Source organism: Strix uralensis, chromosome 8, assembly GCF_047716275.1.
Source record: "Strix uralensis isolate ZFMK-TIS-50842 chromosome 8, bStrUra1, whole genome shotgun sequence".
Taxonomy (NCBI): domain Eukaryota; kingdom Metazoa; phylum Chordata; class Aves; order Strigiformes; family Strigidae; genus Strix; species Strix uralensis.
The window spans coordinates 18,604,885-18,625,748 of NC_133979.1; the positions used below are offsets into that span (position 1 = coordinate 18,604,885).

Sequence of the window (20,864 nt, forward strand, 5' to 3'; positions counted from 1 at the left end):
GAACACAAACACTGGAAAACTCCCATAGCTAATCAGACTCCCTTATTAAAAATTATTTTTTAAAGCAGCCAGAAAAATTACTGATACAACAATAAGAATTTGTATTATGCCTAAATACACAAATACAAAGTCATTGCCACTCACACGTTGAAAGATTTCACTGAGTTGTCTTATCTCTGTGAAAAAAGTTCACCAAAGATAAACTCTGAATTATAGAGGAGTCATCACACAAAAGCAGCCACCTTTTCAGTAACATTATACTTGGGAACATCAAACCTGAAGCACACTTTTCAGAAAGTTTATTTACCTGAAACTGTTTCTAACGAAGCAATTTCTTCAAAACTGTGTGTCACGCAGTGAGGAAAAACCCCCCATGTTTCCTTAAAAATGTCAAAAATTCACAAAATTGATTGCTAGTCTAAAATGTTCGAGTGGTATTTTAACATCTCAGATGTGAAAGGAAACAGTACACAACTGACTGTCTTGCAATGCAGAAATAATAGAAGAGAATATCATTGCTGCCACTGACCATTCTTAATCTTATTCCTCTAATATTGATTTGCTTGAGAAAATACACCAGTTTGTCACAATGGGGTGCATCATGCTAAAATTCAATACTGAAATCAATAAAATAAATGACAATACAATTTAAGTGTCACAAGAATCAGATGTATAACTTAAAATACTCTTCTAGTTGTAAGTGCTAATGCAGCAGTTTAAGATGGTTTCACTGGTAGAGACTTTTCAAAGTGAATTAAGTATTTCTAAAAGATGCCTAGCCAGTACAAAAAGCAAGACTGAATCTGGTAACTTAAGGACAGTCACACGTCTAGGAACTCCACAGGCTTCCACAATTCCCCCCAGCACTCCACAACCCTGTTCATAGTCAGCCAAGTACTTAAGTCTCCACATTCCTGCAGCTCTCTGTATAGTTTGGATTTTTAGTAGTACTAAAAACTAGATTTAGTTTGAATTGCACTACCATTAGTTTCTACTAAAGATGAGAACTACAATCAAATATTGAATTTTTCTGAATTCAGACATACATGGTAATGACTAGCAGCATTCCAGTAAGAGACACTGAAGTTTGAAAAATAGAGACTTAATGCTCTGCGGTAATACACAATATTTCTCTCCAAAACTGTTCCCTTAAGTACTTTTACATGCACAGATAAATTATTTTCCTTTATGTCAATCTCACATACTCTCACCTTTCTTCTCTTTCGTCACCATGTATTCTTAAGCCTCAAGTACGGTATTAAAAATTGCTTTTATCTACACACAATACAATGAATAGTTTATTGACTACCAACATTACAAAACAAGGAAGTTTTTCCTCAGTACAGTCTATAAACAAAAGCCCTGCTCCCATCCTTGTTGTCAAACAGTATTTTTATCAGGCTGCCAAAAAATTAACGGTTGTTTTCAGTGGTATAAAGTGTAATTGGTGGTCAGTAACTAGCACTGTATCTTGGGGTTAATACTGGGTCCAACACTGTTCAACTGCTTCGTTAGTGCCCTGGATGATGGGGCACAAGGTACCCTCAGCAAGTTTGCTGATGATACAAGACTGAGGGGAGTGGCTGATATACCAGCAGGTTGTGCTGCCATTCAGATGGGGCTCAACAGGCTGAAGAAATGGACTCACATAAACCTCATGAAGTTCAACAAAGCAAAGTATTTGGAGAGAAGTACCTGGGGGTCCTGTTGGAGAGCAAGCTGAACATGAGCCAGCAATGTGCCCTTGTAGCAAAGGCAGCAACATTATCCCGGTCTGCATTAAGAGTGTTGCCAGCACACTGAGGGAGGTGATTCTTCCACCTACTCAGCACTGGTATGGCTACATCTGGATTAGTGTGTCCATTTCTGGGCTGCCCAGTCCAGGAGAAATACAAAGCTATTGGAAAGAGTCCAGCAGAAGGGCCACTAAGACCATTAAAGAGACTGGAGCATCTCTCTTAACTCTGTCAACCTTTCCTCAACCTGAGGAAATCTAAGGAAAGGTGATACAGGTAGGACTGTTCAGACTGGAGAAAAGAGAAGGCTCAGTAGGATCTCATCAACGTGTATGTTTCTATGTAGGGAAGGTAGAAAAAGATGGAGTCAGACTCTTTCCAGTGGTGTTCAGTGATAGGACAAGAAGCAGTGGTACTAACTAAAATATGTGAGTTTCCATCTGAAAAGACGGAAAACTTTTTTTACTTTGAGAGTGACTGGCACAGGTTGCTCAGAGAGGTTAGGGACTCTTCATCCTTGGAGACATTCAAAAGCTGTCCAGACATGGTCCTGGACAAGCTGCTCTATGTGACCCTGCTTAAGGCAGAGGATTGGACAAGATCTCCAGACAGATCTCTTCCAACCTCAACTATTCTGTGATTCTGTTTAAGAGTACACTTTGTGACACAAGCATCGCTTACTTTACTCCTCTTTAGAGTGCTCCATATGCTCAGACTATTCACTTTTTTTCTTTCATTTCAAAATATCAGCAATATCGGCAAAAGAGTATTTTAATTTTAAAAAAGAAATTTCCAACCACTAACTCCAGATTTATAATTCTGGCAGCTTAAGATAATTACACAAAAATAATTAGGTATATAGCACAAGCACATTCTCTCTATCCCAAGTTATACAGAACATATTCATAGCAAAACTATAATTTGATGCTCCTCTCCCTTCCATCTCTCTTCCAGTGTTCCTGTTTTCCAGAGTTCTCTCACTAAATAAAATAATATCATCACACTCAAATTTATAAACATGCATTTCCCAAGTCCCACCTCATTTTCTATTAGTATTTCTACAATTCAGGACTTTCCACAGGATGAGTCCCTCTTCCACGTCACAATTTACTTAGATGCCTTCTTGATATGTCACACTTCAGGGAGGCCTAAGCATGCTGGATTCTCAGGAAAAAAATATTTCCTCCTCATAGAACCCACTCCCATCAGCAATGCTCCGTTATAACTCCACTCACAGTGAGTAAGACATTTCACAAAGAGCACATGTTTAGGAAAGTACCTGCATTCTTCCAGGCTCTAGTCTCACCACTACAGTCCTTACATGGGGGATAATACTAAAATGAAAGACCTGCTGTCACTGCAGAAGATTTTGGCTTGCAGAGAAGAGGAAGTAGTCTCAACATGGAGCCATATGCTGTCAAATTACTGTGCTATACATTGGAATTATACTTTTCTTTGCAGCAAAACCAATTTAAATAACTCCTGCCTTCCTTCACTCCCCCACATTCCTCCTTTCAAACTTTATCAACAATTTCATGATCCAGCTTAAATGGCTGGGACCCACAGCTGAGAGGCACAACTGTGAGTAAGGGCACAAACTTTTACTACCTTTGTTCACAGAAAAGTCTGCTAGGGAATCTTTTCCTAAAATTTATATCAATAAATAAAAAAGTGAAAATGCAGAGAACATTTCAGAAGGCAAAAAAGCAGCTTTGGCAGTCTTCTATTTAACTGCAAAAGACAACATTATGAATAACACTACCATGAAGCAAATTTTATGTTCTAAAATTACTTGAAGTACACGACTCAATCGAAGTAAAATGCTCAAAGTAAATGCTAAAATAATTCAACTGGGGAACATTAAATACATCTTCTGAGAATACTATTAACACAAGAAATAATCTTAAATTACATATTAGACATGATAGCTAGATTTTCCATAGAGACTCAGAAATGCAAATCCTTCCAGTAGGTTAAATAAAAAGTATTTTCATTGCTAAAACATATCACTAACTTTTAAAATTCTTAAAATATATCTACTCCCCCTTAACCTATAGTTTTACAGAATCAGTCACGTTATCTGCTCAGAAACAAGTCCTTTTGAAGCCAGGTACTGCCACCAAGTGGTGGTGAAATTCTGTACGCAAATCTAATTATTCCCCACGTGTAGAACACACAGAACTGAAAACATTCCCCCAGCCAAATATGAGTGATGGTGTACTAACACAAAGACATTTAAAAATTAATCAAACAGAACCTACAGATTTTTCATATCCAAATCTAAAACTGACTTCCAATTTAAAAGAAAGGTTTTTCCTGCATTTTAGTCTTTTTGTTCAGACACCTTTTGCGAGCAGTTGAGTAAAGAACACTTTCTTCCAATACAAATCCAATAGATATCAACGAACTGACTCTAATAATTAGCTGTTTTCCATTACTCTACACAAATCCCCAATGATTACAAATACATGGCACCAAAGTCTTATTTTTACCATAATCCCAAATTTCAGAGAAAGGTGAATTCAGTAACTGAAGGTATAATTATCCAGCTTGTTATTTGGATATGTTATTCAATGTACTTTTGTTAGTACGTAAAGATCACAACCAGACTGGGAAGGATTTTTACAGGTTGAGTATATTTGACTATTTTTACAGGAGTATTTCTCAAATTCATGAAACTATATTGTTAGCTACCTGCATGAACTAGTCCTGAAGTGTCAGTCCTACAGATCAGATGAAAACTTGCATGACAACATGATGTTGCATAACGGATGTACAGTACAACTTTCTTAAAGATGACATTAAGAACTGTTTAATCCAATTTTACTGAGCTAGATCTTTGAGCATGACACACCTTTCAACTTTGGAAAAATTCTGTCCTTATTTCCTATCATATTAAAGTTGTAATCCTTTTTATCCAGCATGACCTGAAACACATCTAGCAATTTCTCATGCTTTTTGTTTTTTTGGCTGATAACTATTGGCTGTACATATTTTAATAGCATCACAAATGTTAAGATTGTCTCTCCTGCTAATGTAGAGAGATTTCTTGACTCCTAAAGCATGCTATCTTTCCCAGTTATAAAAAGAATACCTGAAATGAACACTTTGCTTTTACTCATTTAATTTAGAACCTTGGTGTAATGAATTACATTAGTAATATTCGCTCACCCTTAGCAGCAAACCAGCTCTCATCATCCTCTATATTCTTTCAGTGACCAAGGGTTAAAAAGCTATTAAGATTGTAAGTAACAGTGCTGGGTAAGGCCAAAAAAAAATTTGTACCTTTTTAGATTAAGAACAAAAACATTCTGTCAACTTCGAGAAAGTTATTATCCTTACTGATGAACATATGAAGTAAGAGTTTTTAAAAAACCCAAAGCTATGTGACACTGCACACAACCAGATGAACAGAGAAAACTCATAATTCCAAGTGACAAGAAAAGATAAGGTCACTCCCCCAATAACTGGGTTTTGTTTGGTTGGTGGGGTTTTTTTGTTAAAAGAAAAGTCATCACCGTAAGTGGTTTAATGGCAGAAAACTCAACTTCATGCCACCAGGATAATATGAACAAGGTAAGAGATTCCTGTCTGAGCCAAAGAAACACAAATCCCACACACTCAAATTTATCCCGTGCAGAATTCTGTATATAACCTATCCTTCTTCAACATCTGTGGTGCTATTATTTATTTACTACATGCTCTACTTTTAGGTAAAGCAATATTCAATACATTCAAGATAGTTTCTGGAAGCAACTCTGGTTTTGCCTGATATCTCAAATGCTTAAAATCTGACCTCACTCTACACACTGTTACAGGGAAACTCAACACAAACATCTACCTTCTGTAACCTTTCCTGTTACATGGAAGTGTGGCACACTATACTGTTAACACCTTGAGACCAAGATTATTTGTTCCTAACTCTTCCCTATATTTAAAACAAGATAGGTCCTCCTATGGAGCTCAGAAGATGTAGTCTGGAAGTCAGAAAATCTAAAACCAAAGACTATGGTTATACCAATGAAGCATATTCACTGTAAATAGTATCTTACACCTGTGTGGTTTTAACTGGCAATAGATTTTTTTTTTTTTTTTAATTTCCAAACATCAGGATATCATACCTTTTATATTTGCATTAGGAAAGTGAATGATTTGAAATTAGAAGAACAAAACCCCAAATCCTTTACTCAAAGAAAACTGACACGAAAAGCACACTATCAAGAGTCATCAGGAAATGCACTCTGGTCAAGAGTACAAGAAAAATGTTTGAGCAAATCATTAAATCACACTTTCAGCTATTGCTTTAAATGACAAGCTTACACAAAAGGACAAATCTGCAGTGAGTTGTGGGAGTTCAGTTCATTGTTTAGAAGTCTACAAGATGCTGCAGCCACTACACTGATGAGTGGAGACAGAAGACAGAGGCAGTTGGGAAATGCAGGTTGTTCTCTAAAATTAATTCTTTCAAGTCACCCCTGCTGCCCTTCTCTGAACCTTCTTCAGCTCTGCTATGTCATTTTTCAGTCACAGGGCTAAACTAGTACTCAAGAAGCAATACACATTGCAATGCAATACATCTATGCTACACCACAAATTTGAATAAACAGATCTGTTTTTTGTTTTGTTCTTGGTTTTGTTTTGTTCCCTGATAATGCATAATATTTTAATTGATTTACTGACTATTCAGTTGTCATTTTTACAGAACTGTCAGAACTTCAAGATCTCCTCCAAGCAATAACAATACTGATCAAACGTCATTACACTGTTTCCATGTATTCTTTTACACATTTTTATATCCTCTTGTTATGTATGCAAGAGTACAGGCTTTCTCCTGAGAGACCAGCTTTTTTCTATTATACACAGCTAACCACCATTAAGATGAAAGGTCTTTGGAGTTTCATTCAGAAGATTTCATGCTTAAAGAACACATTCATTTATATATCAGACTTCTCAACTAATTTTCTGTATTTAAATCAGTAATGAGGTAACACATAAATTAAGACGAGACAGAACATAAACTGTAAGCATTAAATACTGAAAGCATTAGAAGGCACAGGGAACAATCTAAATCTTACTGTGAATTCAAGTCCCCTCCCTAGCCACAATTCTTGTTTTATACTCATCCAAAGATAAAGAAAAGTATTTCCTTTTGCAGAGTTATATTTATTCCTTTTCTCAAAGCAGCACATTCCACAAATCTGCAAACTCAGGCTAAGGCAGTAAACATCCTCTACGCATAAGTATATGCATATTACAGCAGTATAGCTTACTTTTAATTGTTCATAGATCAGAAGACAATTCATAATCAAAGTCCTGAATCAGTTATACATTATACAAAGGAACAACACTGAACAGAAGAATTATTTTAAATTTCCCACAAAGTATTCTGCTATAATCAGTATTTTAATGTTGACAGCAGTAGCTTTAAAAAAAGTCTTAAGAGCAGAAGATACAAACAAAGCAGGTCATGTCTATTTTAAAATGCACATACTACATTTTTAAAGCTACATTAAGTCTACATATTAATCAGAGATTAGAAATTAAGAACAAGCTCATTAGAGTAAACAGGATTTCCCTTTCACCTCTTCAAAATATCAAGTCACCACAAGCAGCTGTATTCTAAGATGTCATATTAGTCAAACAGCAAGCAGGAAAATTGAGAAGCCAGCTTTTGTCTGTTACGGAATTCTGTGCACATGAGTCCATCATGCCTTGTCTCCACAGCAAAGAATTTAACAAACTGTGGGCCTTACCTAAAGATAATCTTGAAAGACTCAAGCTCAAACAGGTTAAAGCAAATTGCTCTTTGTTAAATATTTCACATAACTTAATGGAGAAGAGATTAATTTTATAGTTCAAAGTATTCCTGAAGTGGAATATCAAGTAACATGAAAGGAAACAAAATCTGGTCTTACCCAAATTCTTTTTCTCAGAATAATGGGGGTGGGGAGAAATGCCAGTTACAGAAAATTTTTCCTAGACAAACACTTTGCAATTGCAAATGGGACACTTAAGCTCATGAGTACCAGCAGTAAATCTTCATATACTTTGTTTTTCAGATAGCTGCCAAAAGGCTTCCCGAGGACAAGAAAGGAAAAAAACCCGAACCCCAAACAAACAGAATTTCATTATTAAAAATTTGAAATTCTATGCTGGTATCCGGTCAAATTTCCCACACAGTTATTTATTAATATAATAAGTGTAACTAACACACTGCTTTGACAATGCAAAGTACTCTTTCAGTACTTTGAAACCGGGTGGACAATATGCAAAGGATGAAATTCATCTAAGTATTCACAATTTTGGCTCTCAACAGCTAGCAGAATGCCTTGATAGCTTTTTGACTATAATAGTTTATGGAAGAAAAGCATAATTATCATCATAATTTTAAATATTAGGGGGGTGTGTGTTCCTATTTTGGTATCATAGAAATAACATTACATCCATAAATTACAGTAATCAAGATACAAGTTTCAACACAATTTTCACTCACCAATTTTTCTGAGTGTTTAGCAGTACAGGCTAAAGCATTCAAGGAATTTGGGGAAAAAAAAGCCACAAACCAACCAACCAAAAAAATCAAACCCCAAAACTTCCACTCACCTTTGTTAGATTTACATTAAGCTGTGAGATCCACTTCCACATTAAAACAGACCTGCAAAATAAAACAAGAACTTACTGTACAGCTGTCATTTCTGCTTGTCTTCTAGACCATCAGACAAGACAGGCAAAGCACAGAGGGAAGGAATTCACAGCTACAAAAGTATTCCATCAGTTTTGTCTTAGGGTAGAAATATCAAAATTCCAGCAGTCTTCTCTCAAATACACATGTAATTTTCAAACAACATAGATGCTGGTAGTTTAATTTAAAAAGATCCACTGAGCAATCATATCAAATATACACATGCTGTTAAACTAAGTGAGCAGAAGAGAGGAAAAAGTTGCATGTCAAGAAAAGCTCTGCTGCATTTTCTGCTAGTGTCTTCAAAGTCAGTTACCTTAAGTTCCCTGAATGGGGAATGAAGCACAGAAAGAAAACGGTTATAAATGAAAGTTTTTTATAAATCTTTTTAGCGAAACCAATCAACATATCTGAGATTGAGTGTTGGAGTATTTTAAAACTGGACCTCACTATTTCCTCACTTTTCCTAGGACAAAGTTGTGTTTATTATTTTAAGGCTAGTTGACCCATTTAAAAATCATAACTTATTTTGCCTTCATGAAAGCTGATTAATGCAGATTAAATGCTCTCATTTCAGTTTTGCTCACAGATCTTTAACAGAACTAACTATACAAAGAAATTTTTCACTTCCTAGTTGGAGATATCAGACTATATAACATTTGGAAGAGACTCTGAAAGTCACTGAAACTGCACAAAAACAAGAATGGATTTGAGTACAGCACCTCCACAGAACTGGATCTACTTCTAATGAAGACATAACAACTAGCATACAGCTTTACAGAAAGGGTTATTCATATCTAGACTAATGTATCCATCAACAAAATTAACTCTGAAAGAGATACCTATCCTCACATACTGCTTAAGATTCCTTCCCTCAATTTGTTCATACACAGGCTTTTTTGATTCTGAGTCCCAGTCAGCCTGTAACTGTTTCAAAGCCACCTGCCTAAATTACAAAGACTGAGAGTAAAGACAGACCTTTCAAAAAAGTCTTGCTGGGCAATATAAAGCAACAGAAGACAAGTCTCCAAGCCTCTAACCTTGGGATCATTTCCTAATTATCACATTAAACTGTAGCCTTTATGCACTATTTTTATTCAAAACATATGCTCATTTCGCACATAAGTTGTATTACAGAAAAAAAATTTCTTTAGCCAGGTTTTAGAGTAATATGCATGTGTCTAGAGAAGCAAAAGTGTTATTTTCAAACAGTAGTGGAGTCTTACTGTATATGCTACAGAACATAAATGTAAAGCTACAAAATACACCCCACATGTACGAAGAGCCAAAATGGGGAAGAAGGTCTATGCAGGCTTTACATTATCAAACACTAAGATCAGCACTAAACCAAACATCTCAGTAAACCTGCGCAAGTTGGCTGGGGAGAGTCAATCCCAGTCTAACACTTCTCTCACTGCAAGTAGGAACTGTATCATTGACTCTGCCCCCATGCAAAATGATCTCACACCAACCACTGTAGCAATTCTCGCATCTTCTGAACACTGCAATTAGCTAAACATTAGCAGTAACTGTTCTCAACATAGATTTCATGTTTTGTGATTCAAGTGCAGACAGAATCTTTGCATCAAATGATTGAGCCCAGGCAACTATAGATCACTGTGGTAACACAGCAGGCTGTCATACAATCCGCTACTCACTAGTAGTGGAAACACATGGAAACACATTACTTCAATTCACTCTGTTGACATAAAATGGGAAGTCTTACCTTACACTGTCTATCTGGAGGGCATGTACTCTTGTACTCATTGAATGTGCTCTTTGGAGAAAACTTAAATGGAAGTACTCTTGAATCTAAGCATTCTTTGATTCACAGGGAGCTCACAAACCTCTTTGGGTATAAATCTGGGTTTGCTCTATATCTACATCTGGCACAGAGGGAAAGAGAAGGGAATAGAGATGGGCCATCATAATTTGGATATCGTCCAGCTGAAGGAAAGGTGACAGAAGTTTCACAAAGAGTTCATCAATAAGCAAACTGCTGAAGGACCAAAGGGCTGGCCACTGCAGCCCTGTGTTACAAACTTCAAAGGGCCTTGAAGAATTAACTCCCCTTTTCAGGATTTCAAACCCACTGGCCTTCAAAGCTCCACCCAATGGGAGAGAGTGGCATGCAAACATCTGGATGAAGGCAATGCAATCTGCATCAAGACACCAGATTTTAGCCCAAACTATCGATAGCATTGAAACTCTCACTGTTTAAAGTGATCCAACCTACCGTACTTAACCAACACTCACCTCTCAAAGGTCTTTCTGCTGTCAAGGAAGATTCGTCTCACTCCAGCACAAAAAAAATCAAACTCTTAACACCTACTATTCATTTCAAGGGTGTTGACATCTGGAATAACTGAGCACCTGAAATTCTATACCAGCAGATCCAGGAGAGGTAGTTCTCTAAGACTCCTCAGGGAAAGGCAAAGATTTCAAAATCACAGAATGCTTTGGCTCTGATTTTCCTGTCTTAATTCTCATTATCAGGAGAGGAAGTGAGAATGAAAGCCACTCTCCCTCACCAGGTAATAAAGTCAGCATCAAAAGGGACTCAGAGCAGGGAAGAAATGTAGTTACAGGGTGTTCACCTTGAGGTCTTGCCATTCAAAGAGTGAAAAGGGGCCCAGAGCAGGTACAAGGACTGCTACAAAATGGTTAAGCTTCTGATCACCAATAAGCAGCCGCCTGTTCTGATAAAGGCGGAGAACAGGAAGTGGAAGAACACTGTAATGGTGGAGATAGGTGATATCTCAAGTGTACCCCCAGTGATACTACAGAAACACAGATAGACTGAAAGTGCTTAAAAGCACAAGCATTTCTCACTAACTGGGGTAAATGTGAACCAAGGCTGGTTCAGTGCTAGCAGTGACTACCTCGCTCAGCAACAAAATAAAAAAGCAGCATGCCAATGATACTTCTTTCCATGCAACACACAAAAAGGCCAAAGTAGGCACCAGAAGTTCTCCAGTCTGTATGCAATGACAAAGTCATGTATGTGGATACTGCTCAGAGACAGAACCCCCCCTCAAGTGTATCTAAGCTACAGAGACACACAAAGAGATTCTCAAAAAGCATTTGTTTGAGGAAAAATTCAAAAGGCTATATATACAGGCTGTAAAATAATTGTTACAGATAATCACACTAGACTAGTTAAAATTTTTAATCTTTCTGGCTAGCTAGAGAACAGCTACAAAAGCTTCCACAATACAGCTTTCCAAGTAAACAACAATTACAGTTACATTTCAAAATTCAGGTTCATAAAGAACAACTAAGAGAATTACTTTCACATCCATGAAGATAGCAGAAAATATTTTATCCTACTTGCATCAAGCTCATAGCCATTCACAATACAAGGTTTAAATAAAGACAATTAATCTGAGTTCAAATGCCAATTACCACACAAAACTTGCCTAACCACTCCTCTTGTCATTAGAGTTGGATCTTACGTCAAGCCTAAATTTACTTTTCTTCACTTTCTATTTACATTATTAGGGCTCTGTTTGCTATAATGAGATATCTCCTATAACATGCCCCTCCTCTGGGGAAAAAGTTTGAGAAACAGTAGAATGCAAAGGGGCACAATGAGTAAATAAAATCTGCAGTAATTCTGACAAGAGCTTTGATCTATTTATCTACTATTTAGCCCTTATTTCCTAACAGATCTGTGATAACTGACATTTCTGCATCTATCTGGAAAAAGACACTTAACCATCTTTAACCATCACCTTCTCCTGGAACAGCTGCAGTCAGGAACATAATTCATATAGAAGTTATAAAGAGAGTTACAATATAATACAAAACTAGCTTTTGCCTCAATAGCTGACTCTGCTTGTGGGGGAAGGAAGGAAGAGAAAAAAACAAAGGCTAGAATAAACTATACTATACAAACTATTTTTGTTGGTATAAGCTGTGGCTAAACAGTCCATTTCACCAGCTTAACATAAAAACACAGCAAAAGGCTTGCAACTGTAGTCTTGACTTCAAGTACTTTCTAGGACTTACAAAATTTGATTACTTGGCTGAGAGTGGCATTTACATTTATTTACTAGGATCCTGCTGTCCTGGCATTAAAATCTGCTAAATTCAAAAGCTGGGGATGGGGGACTAGGGGAGAAAGAAATTTCATTCTAATATCTTATGCAGCTCTGGAAAATGTCCATAATCTTACAGGAATCTAATAATCCTAACAATCAATGCAGGAAAAAACATCCAGTAGAAAGCAGAGATTACTCCAAGAAAAGGCTATTACAAGAAGCCCAGAAGAAGCTCCAGCTAAAATTGTACCCACAACTACCAAGAATCATTTCAGAAGAGGACTGACAAAGCAGAAACTTAGCTGACAAAAGTCTCCTAAATCAGTCAATACAGCTGAAAAGCTCTTTAAATACAAGTCTATACTGTCATTTTCCCAACAAGTAGTCAGCAATGACCTTGTCTGTACAAACCAGTTACCTGCTTTCTGTTTGCTGAAGGAGCTTTGGTGCTCTTTGATTTCTATTAAAAACTACAAAAATAGCTTAATCTACATTCAGTACCCACAAATATCTAGAACTAACATTCAGTGTAGATTAATTTAAATAATGACTCGAATTTAAACATAAGGTTTTCTAAAATCACAAAATTAATTCCCTTTGAGAATTTGTAAAACTTCGCTCAATCTCTGCTGTTCCAACCATAATCAACTGAAAATGCCACAGTCAAATTTACCAAAATTAGTTTTGCAAAGGAAAAATAACAATCAATCTTCCTGAAATGGTTAATGCAAAGTGATATTTAAGTGCAGGTATCCTACTGAAGCCTGAATTACCCAGAAGTCAAATCAAGCAAAAAACTTAATATTTCACAACATGAAGAGACAAAATTTAAGTCCTTCTACTGGAGATGCTTCTAACTTCAAAGAATCTGCAGCGACTGAACAAAAGTGAGCAAGCAAGGAACTGCAAGAGAGAAGACTGCCTCCTGCATTTTGAATCTCCTGCTAGATTTTGAGAGTTATCTGAAAAATAGTTCAAAGAAGTTACAGTTCTTTCTTTGTCTCTTCATCACAGTTAAAAGCCACATGCACAGTTCCCAAAGCTGTGGTAGGGCTTTCACAAGGAAGTGTTGAAATCTCTCCTTTTTCTACTTGGAGAAAGTTTTGCTTTTTGACAACACCCCGTATGGGACAGTGAAGCACTTCAAGGTAAAGTGTGACAGCATAGCAAATGAACACAACTGATCATACCTCAGACTGTGAAGCTACTTCAGTCCAAACAAGAAGATTACACGTAGATGAATGCAACATTAATAGGAGTATCACAGTAGGGAAAAAAGTAGTCAGAGAGAGTAGCTTGAACAAAAAAACAAAAAAAGAACTTGTTTAACTTAATTGATGGTAAAAACACAACAGATTTAATTATCATTTCAAAAATCTGTATTACGTAAATTACAAAAAATTGAAAAGTCATTAGAGGGAAAAATACTCTAGTAGACTGAAGTCTGGACCAACACCACATTTATTGGTCAAAAGGTTACTTATCCTCTCCACCACTAAACAGAAATGTCTACAGAGAAGCAAGGGGAAACAAACATAATTTAAGAGCTGTTTACTTTGAGCATACATTATCCAGTAAGTAAATATGTAACCAACAAATTTGTATGTAATCAACATACAATTGTATGAAGGCATCATAAAAGTACTAAACTGAAGCATCGGTTTAAAGATGGAGTTCTGAAACCATTTAGAACTTCAGGGCGTTAAGAGAAAATATTAATGCGTTGTTTCTGAAGGTTATTTATCAATGCAGTTTCCCCCCCAGCTAAGATGAGGTGTAACATTCTAATTATCATTGATATTTAATAAATAAGCTTACAGTCCATCAATATGCAACTGAATTGAATGGCATTCTTCACAGTGAGAACTGCAATAAGCTTCAAAGAAATAATTCACTTTATCATTTCTCTACCAGTTTAAGCTACAGATCAACATACCACTTGTATAATAAACACCTGTACATTTTCAGTCACCCTTCAGCCTATGTTTCCTGACCACATAAACTAGCTCTTCATTTGCTTCATTTATATACCTTAAATATAACAGTTTCCCTCAACCAGGAAAAGCTTAAAGCACAGAATGACATCATCTTTCCCTTCCACTCCCAACTACTAATGGCACTGTACATAACCTTGGCATCATCCTTGACACTGAACATTTCTTTCATTACACCGTCAGCAGAATCTCATCAATACATTACCTGTGCAGGAACTGCCTCTACCCTTCAGCTATGGAATCACTCTCTCCTTCAAGTCTTACTATACATCCCTTCATAGTATCATCACATGAGCTTTTACATACAGCACCCCAAAATACAGTGACACACACTCTGACTGTAAGCACTGCAAAAATGCACTCCAGGAAACAGTTACATGAGATCTTGCCTATCTCATGGAAATTGATTATGGTTCCTTACAAATTTCTAGTCCAAGTTTGCACACACAATTTCTCAGCTGAAACTAAGTAATCAGAAATTCAAAACAGAAAGCTGCTTCTCTGAAGTGCTTTCCTAAGGAAACCAACAGCCTTAATTCAAAAACATGCATATTGTGTCTTAAAATAAGCTTTTAGAAACATCTGAGGCAGCACCTTCCATGTGCTCATTTTAAGAAAACAGCCTGTTACATTTCAAGGTTTGTTTTTAAAATACCAAACTCTGCAGTGGTATTAGACATTTGTAGTGTCATCCTCTCCTTTCTACAAAACCCACAGAATTTTAATAAAAACATGAAGGAGACAAAGCTAAGAAGAATAAAAAAAGTTCAAGTTAAGGTTGTGTCCATCAAATTAGTGCATCCCCTTTTGCGTACCACTAAGCAGCAACATTCTATTGTCCAAATGACCTGTCTTTACATACTATGTCTTTTTCTACAACTTGGAAGCTGCATTTTATGTATTTGGCACATATGCCTGAAAATGAGGCAGGATTCCACTGAAATCAGTCAGAAGACCGCTTCATACAAAATACTGAAGGACGGTGTAAGATTATACAATAAAAATAATACATATATACAATCAAAGTAAATAAAGCATGTGTGTTACTTGAGAAATGCCACATTTTAAGTACAGATACTTGCATTCCAAGTCATAACAACTGTGTATTTTAAGATGTATGCTTTAAGTAAAGGCCTTCTAATTTTTACCAATGACCACTGAATAATCTTTCACAAAATATTCCTCTGTTCAGGGGACTTATCAGCTCCATCTCCACTGAATGAATCCGGTACCTTTTCAGTCGGGAAATCTGTCAGAGAAGTTCACAAACCTCCCCCCCACAAAAATGAAAGAACTACAGAAAAATGGGATCTGCCATAGGTATATGGGACACATCACACATATGGGACTTTGATGAAGAGCAGACACAGTTGTCAGTCTATACCTGCCATCAAATCTGCCACCCATGGAATCCTGACACGCATCAATTAATCTTCACACACTCACTGCACTTCACATATCCCTTTCCTGATGTACCACATTACACACATCTGAAATTCTTCAATGTAACTGCACTCATCCCTATTAATAAAATAACTTGCAAAAAGTTTACTCCACAATACATACATTTACATCATTATAAAATTAAATACAATGCAGATCCCCAAATAGATCCTTATTTATAAATCTCTGAACAGGATTTAGGTTGGCCGTATTTTTTTATTTTGAACTCAAAATATTAAAATATCTTAAACAAAAGCTTTGCTTTTGAATTATTTTTTGAAAAAAAAAATAAAAGGGCTTAATTTCTGAAAGCCAGAATTATGTTACCAGATACCACTACTTTGTGAAACAGCATCTCTTTTTTTAAAAAAAAAAGATTATCACAAGAGATCAATAGTCTGTACCAGGTTTTTTCTGCAAGTTCTTTAATAAGGATGTTATGTTTATTAACACAATTTAAAACCATTAAGCAATTTTTTGGGTAGGAAAAGCAGTAATTAGGTTTTTAAAAATATTTACTGGAAATCACTTTTTCCAATAAATAGATTGGTATTCTAAAAGAACAAGCCTGATGATATCTGTTAATATCTAAGTGGATTTAAATCTCTGTTCCCATTAAAGACACTTACCTGAAATCAGTATCTTGCACAACATTGCTAATAGTAGTTAAAGCAGCACATTAATAGTCAAGCCATGTTGTTACTGTAGCAACAATGATTTCTGGTAGCCATTTTCTTCTCAGCTTTAACACTGTTCCAAAGCCAACAGTCCTTCCTGCAATCTCTGTTTAAACCCAAAGGCGGCAAACTGCTCAGTAGTTTTCTCTCTGGCTACATACTTCAGATACCTCCCTCTAGACTGTCTTCTTCAGTCTAATGCACTTACCTAACAGTATTCTCTAATGCTGAACTTGACACAATTTCAGTTTACACTAATGAAAATATAACACTATGCAGTCCACTTTTTAAAAAAACCCCTCTGCATTTAGGAGAGTAAACAGTTTGCAGGACACTGGAAGAGAAGAACAGCAATGCAATTCATTATTTTAACCTGCAGGCTCTCAGAACACTGCCCAAGACAAGATTACCAGGTAGCAAGCTTATAGCCTTGGTCATTATGCTGACAGCAGCCACACAGAAGCCTTTCTCAGATCACAGATTACAAAATCAAAGTGCTGTAGCCAAAAGCAATTTCTTAGTAGACTGACATCTCTCTGAATTTTCTGTATTTAGAAAACTGTTTTAAGACAAAACTAGCACACACATTCATTTCCAACTCCTCCTCTACATTTTTGCAGTCTTAAAAATTACACCACCTGAAACACTTTCCTGGCTTTCTTAAGACTGCAATGCAGTTTTTAAAAAAGGTTGAACCTAAAATCTTACAGCTCAAAATTAGTGATAAATGACACTATTTTAACTTCTTTTTAAAAAATCTCCCTTTCTTGTATCATGACAGTCTGAAAGCAAGCAATGGTGGGAGGGCACTAACAAGAAAGTGAAATAAATACATTGTCATTTGTAACAGCAACCAGAGGAAATAGTGAACTGGTATTAGTGCATAAATACCCCCTACAAAACAGGATCCTAAGTCCAAATTCAGTTCCTCACAAGTTTGTTCCAGTTGAATGGGTAGCTATGCTGGGATCACGAGCTCTAATGCCTGCTGCCGTCTGTCTAGACAGTGTTTCTGACACTTCCCGTAGACCACGGCAGGAAAGGGAATCTCCTGTTCAGAGCCTCAGAGGAAGTGTATTTTCTATGCATGTGAAAATGTAAAATCTAACAAAAATTTCCTAGAGATTTTATGCACACTTAGATTTCCATAAGTATTTGTGAACCTCTGCTTATAAACTAGTAATAAATATCTCATATGTAAGGGCTTAAGCTTAAAATGAAGGTTAAGTTTATGCTGAACTCTGAATTGGTGTGGCTGAGACCTTTTATTCTGATATCCCTATGACAGAAACCTCCAGCAGAGGACAGAGTAGACACACTGGAGTATTAGCGCCTTTAAACACCACTGCTAACTCCCAAAGACCCCGCTTGCTTATCAGAGGACTAAGATGTCACTACAATGAATGTTCCAGTGTGAAGAAAATAATCACATAAAACAATCACCTAAAAACATAAATTCCAGTATCAGCATTCTTCCTGCAATAGTTTTGTCCAAATCAAATATACATAGATTTTATACAATAGGATTCAACTACTGCTTATCAGATTTGAAGTGAAGCTACAAAACACTCTGCTCTCTAATTGGGTTTGTATACACGTTATTACTTATAATCTATGAATGGTCACTTTGGGGAATCACATATACATAACCAATGTAAAGCCTTTCCTTCATTTTGCAGGAGTCTGCTTTTTTTATGACAGAGGATGGCTTTTGATGAAGCCATTATATACCACCTTAATAGCTACTGAAAATGTTTTTTAAAATAAGTAAAAACCCATTCCTCACTGAGCTACTCAGTATTCACTCTTGGTTTGGTGGCAATTTAAGCTTCCAACATTGTCCATCACCTACAGAAAGAGGAAAAAACTATTTCCTACTTTAGATAAGCTGTAGCAATGCAACACAATTAAACCATTTGTGGTTTATTTTTATATCTTTGCATTAGGTCTTTTTTTTTTTTTTTTTTTTTTTTTTTTAAATAGGAACAATCCACACCTTACAACCACCCAGGCTATGCTACCACACCTGGCAAGCAAACTGGGGCAAATGCCTCCACACATCTCTTTGAAATGTAGTTTGAGACCACTAGTTAGCATTTTCAACACTCCCATCGAACCAGCCATACATCACCAGTACCACAACCACAGATCAGCTCTGACACAACATCCATGTCTCATTAGCAAGCTCCTATTCACGGTCCCTGTGTTCAATCAGTGTCCACAAGTTTTATTACTAACACACTTAATGACCATACAGAACTGTTTCCTATAGTATAATTTCCAAGTGTTTTGTAAAGTTACTAAGTATTTGCTCAAAAATTATTCTATGAAAAGCATTTTGCTATGAAGCAGGTATTCTCAAGATGTACCCCAAGGTCTCTCTACCCAAGTTATGCAGCACCTTGAGGTCTACTTTCTACATGGTTTAATAAACTTCTATGGAGTCTCCATGTTAGATTGCAAGAAGGTGCAGTAGTCCTAGGCAGGCTTTATTTCAAGGTTAAGGCCTCATTAATCCTTCTCTCTTCAAACTAGAACTCTTTAAATGCTTGTGGACTTTGTTCCACTGTTTACTTCCTTTTGCTTAGCCATCAACTGGACAACAGCTTTCAATCTTTGATTCTTTTACTATTTGAATTAATTCTTCCAAACACATGACAGTCAATGGACAAACTCAGTCATTCCAACTTGTACTTTTTTAGTAATAAGATATCTGAGATTTCAAGTGTAAGCGAGCAGCGTTTTATGAAGAGACTTACCTCTCTTCATTTGTATATACACAGCAAAGTATACTTTTACTGCTTTGTCACATCTCCAAATACCTATCTGGTATGGCCCAGTTTCCATTAGCTAGCCATAATGATAATGCAACCAATAAACTGAGGCAGGGCGTACAGGTTTTAACAAATATACTTAAGGGCCACAATATACCTGCCACAACACAAAACAGAAACTTAATTACATTGCATGTATTTGGCCACTTCATTGCCACCATTTTGTTCATGTAACATACACTGCTACTCATATGAAATACTAATCTCATGATAAAAATGCTGATGTCTCTGTCATATGATCAGTTACAGCAGTCAATACCCTTGATCTGGCCACAGGAAAGCATCCTTCTGGTACGCCCCCAAAGAAGTTACAAGATTTTCAGAAAAGACAGCAGCAAAAAGCATGCCACATTGGTTATCCTCATCCGCGCATATCCAGCCCATTGGCTGTCCTTAGACGGTTGGTGCTAAAAAATATATATACACACTTTATTTGTCAGTTTTCCTGACCAAACCAAACTTTCAGAAGTAGCCCAAGAAACAGAAGAGACAAGACATATACTCTAAACCTGTTTCATATGCTTCACACTGGATTACAGGGATAGTGCAAAAGAACCAGATCTGCATGGACTAAGGTTGCATAAAATCAAAAGTATAAAATAAATATACACACAGTTGGCACAAGCCATATACATGACTCCATTTCAGAATACAGACACAGATGACAGTTTTTTAACTGAGGCAAAGAAAGGTGTATGTTTCCCACATCTCCCTTGAACCTTAAAAAGCACATAACCCTGAGACAGAAACATTTTCTTCTAGCAAGTAAACAGCTTCTGTTATTTGTGCTAATAACAAAGCTTCTTAAAACAAATGAAAGTGAGCACCTACAATAAAGGAAACTTTGCCAGTCTTGGATACCCACAGTTAAAACAAAAGGACCACCAGAATACCTCCTGCAAAGGCTTCATAAATTCACACAGATATTGACTAATATGTCTCAAAAACTTAAGTCACCTATATCAACAGAGGTTCTGTGCCTACTTTTAGGCCCATAAATAGGGTTGACTATTTGCCTACTGACTAGCCCCAGAGCTACTATCTTAGTTCATTATTGGTAATTTTGTAAACAAACAAGTTAGATGTTCAAAGTTAGCTCCAGTATTTAATGTTTGTTTTTGACTGGAACACTGAAGAAACTATAATCAACACTAAATGCTTATAGAGTATCTATGAATGTGAAATCTTCTGGTTTAAAGGGATTAAAGGAGAGAGAGAGGAACTTTTCCTTAAATTCACAGACAACCTATAGAAGCATACTTAATTAGAGCAATTTTGATAAAAATGCTCAGAACTCACTCAATTCCCACCTAATCAACTTTAAACAGCTTCAGAGAAAATAAGAGCCATGAACTACTCTTAAAAGGTATTACTACAAATTTAATTTAAGAAATAAGCTGTCTTTATCCCCAGATTCACAAAACTTAAGAAAATTCAGAGAACAAATAAAACAGA

The 20,864-nt window shown here is 36.4% G+C and overlaps 1 protein-coding gene across 14 annotated transcripts in view; it reads right to left on the reverse strand.

The window, feature by feature from the left end:
• ZNF644 (zinc finger protein 644) overlaps positions 1-20,864 on the reverse strand; it is a 78,148-nt gene that overhangs the window by 22,164 nt on the left and 35,120 nt on the right. For 9 of the 14 annotated variants that reach the window (XM_074876471.1, XM_074876466.1, XM_074876464.1 and 6 more), the window contains exon 2: positions 8,340-8,391. The exons of 2 other annotated variants lie outside the window; for them this stretch is intronic. The gene's annotated coding sequence lies outside the window, so the exon portion shown is untranslated. Of the gene's footprint in view, positions 1-8,339; positions 8,392-10,144; positions 10,597-10,674; positions 13,628-13,651; positions 13,757-20,864 lie in introns of those variants that run through there. 3 more of the 14 variants (XM_074876469.1, XM_074876467.1, XM_074876470.1) reach the window with 3 other exon arrangements.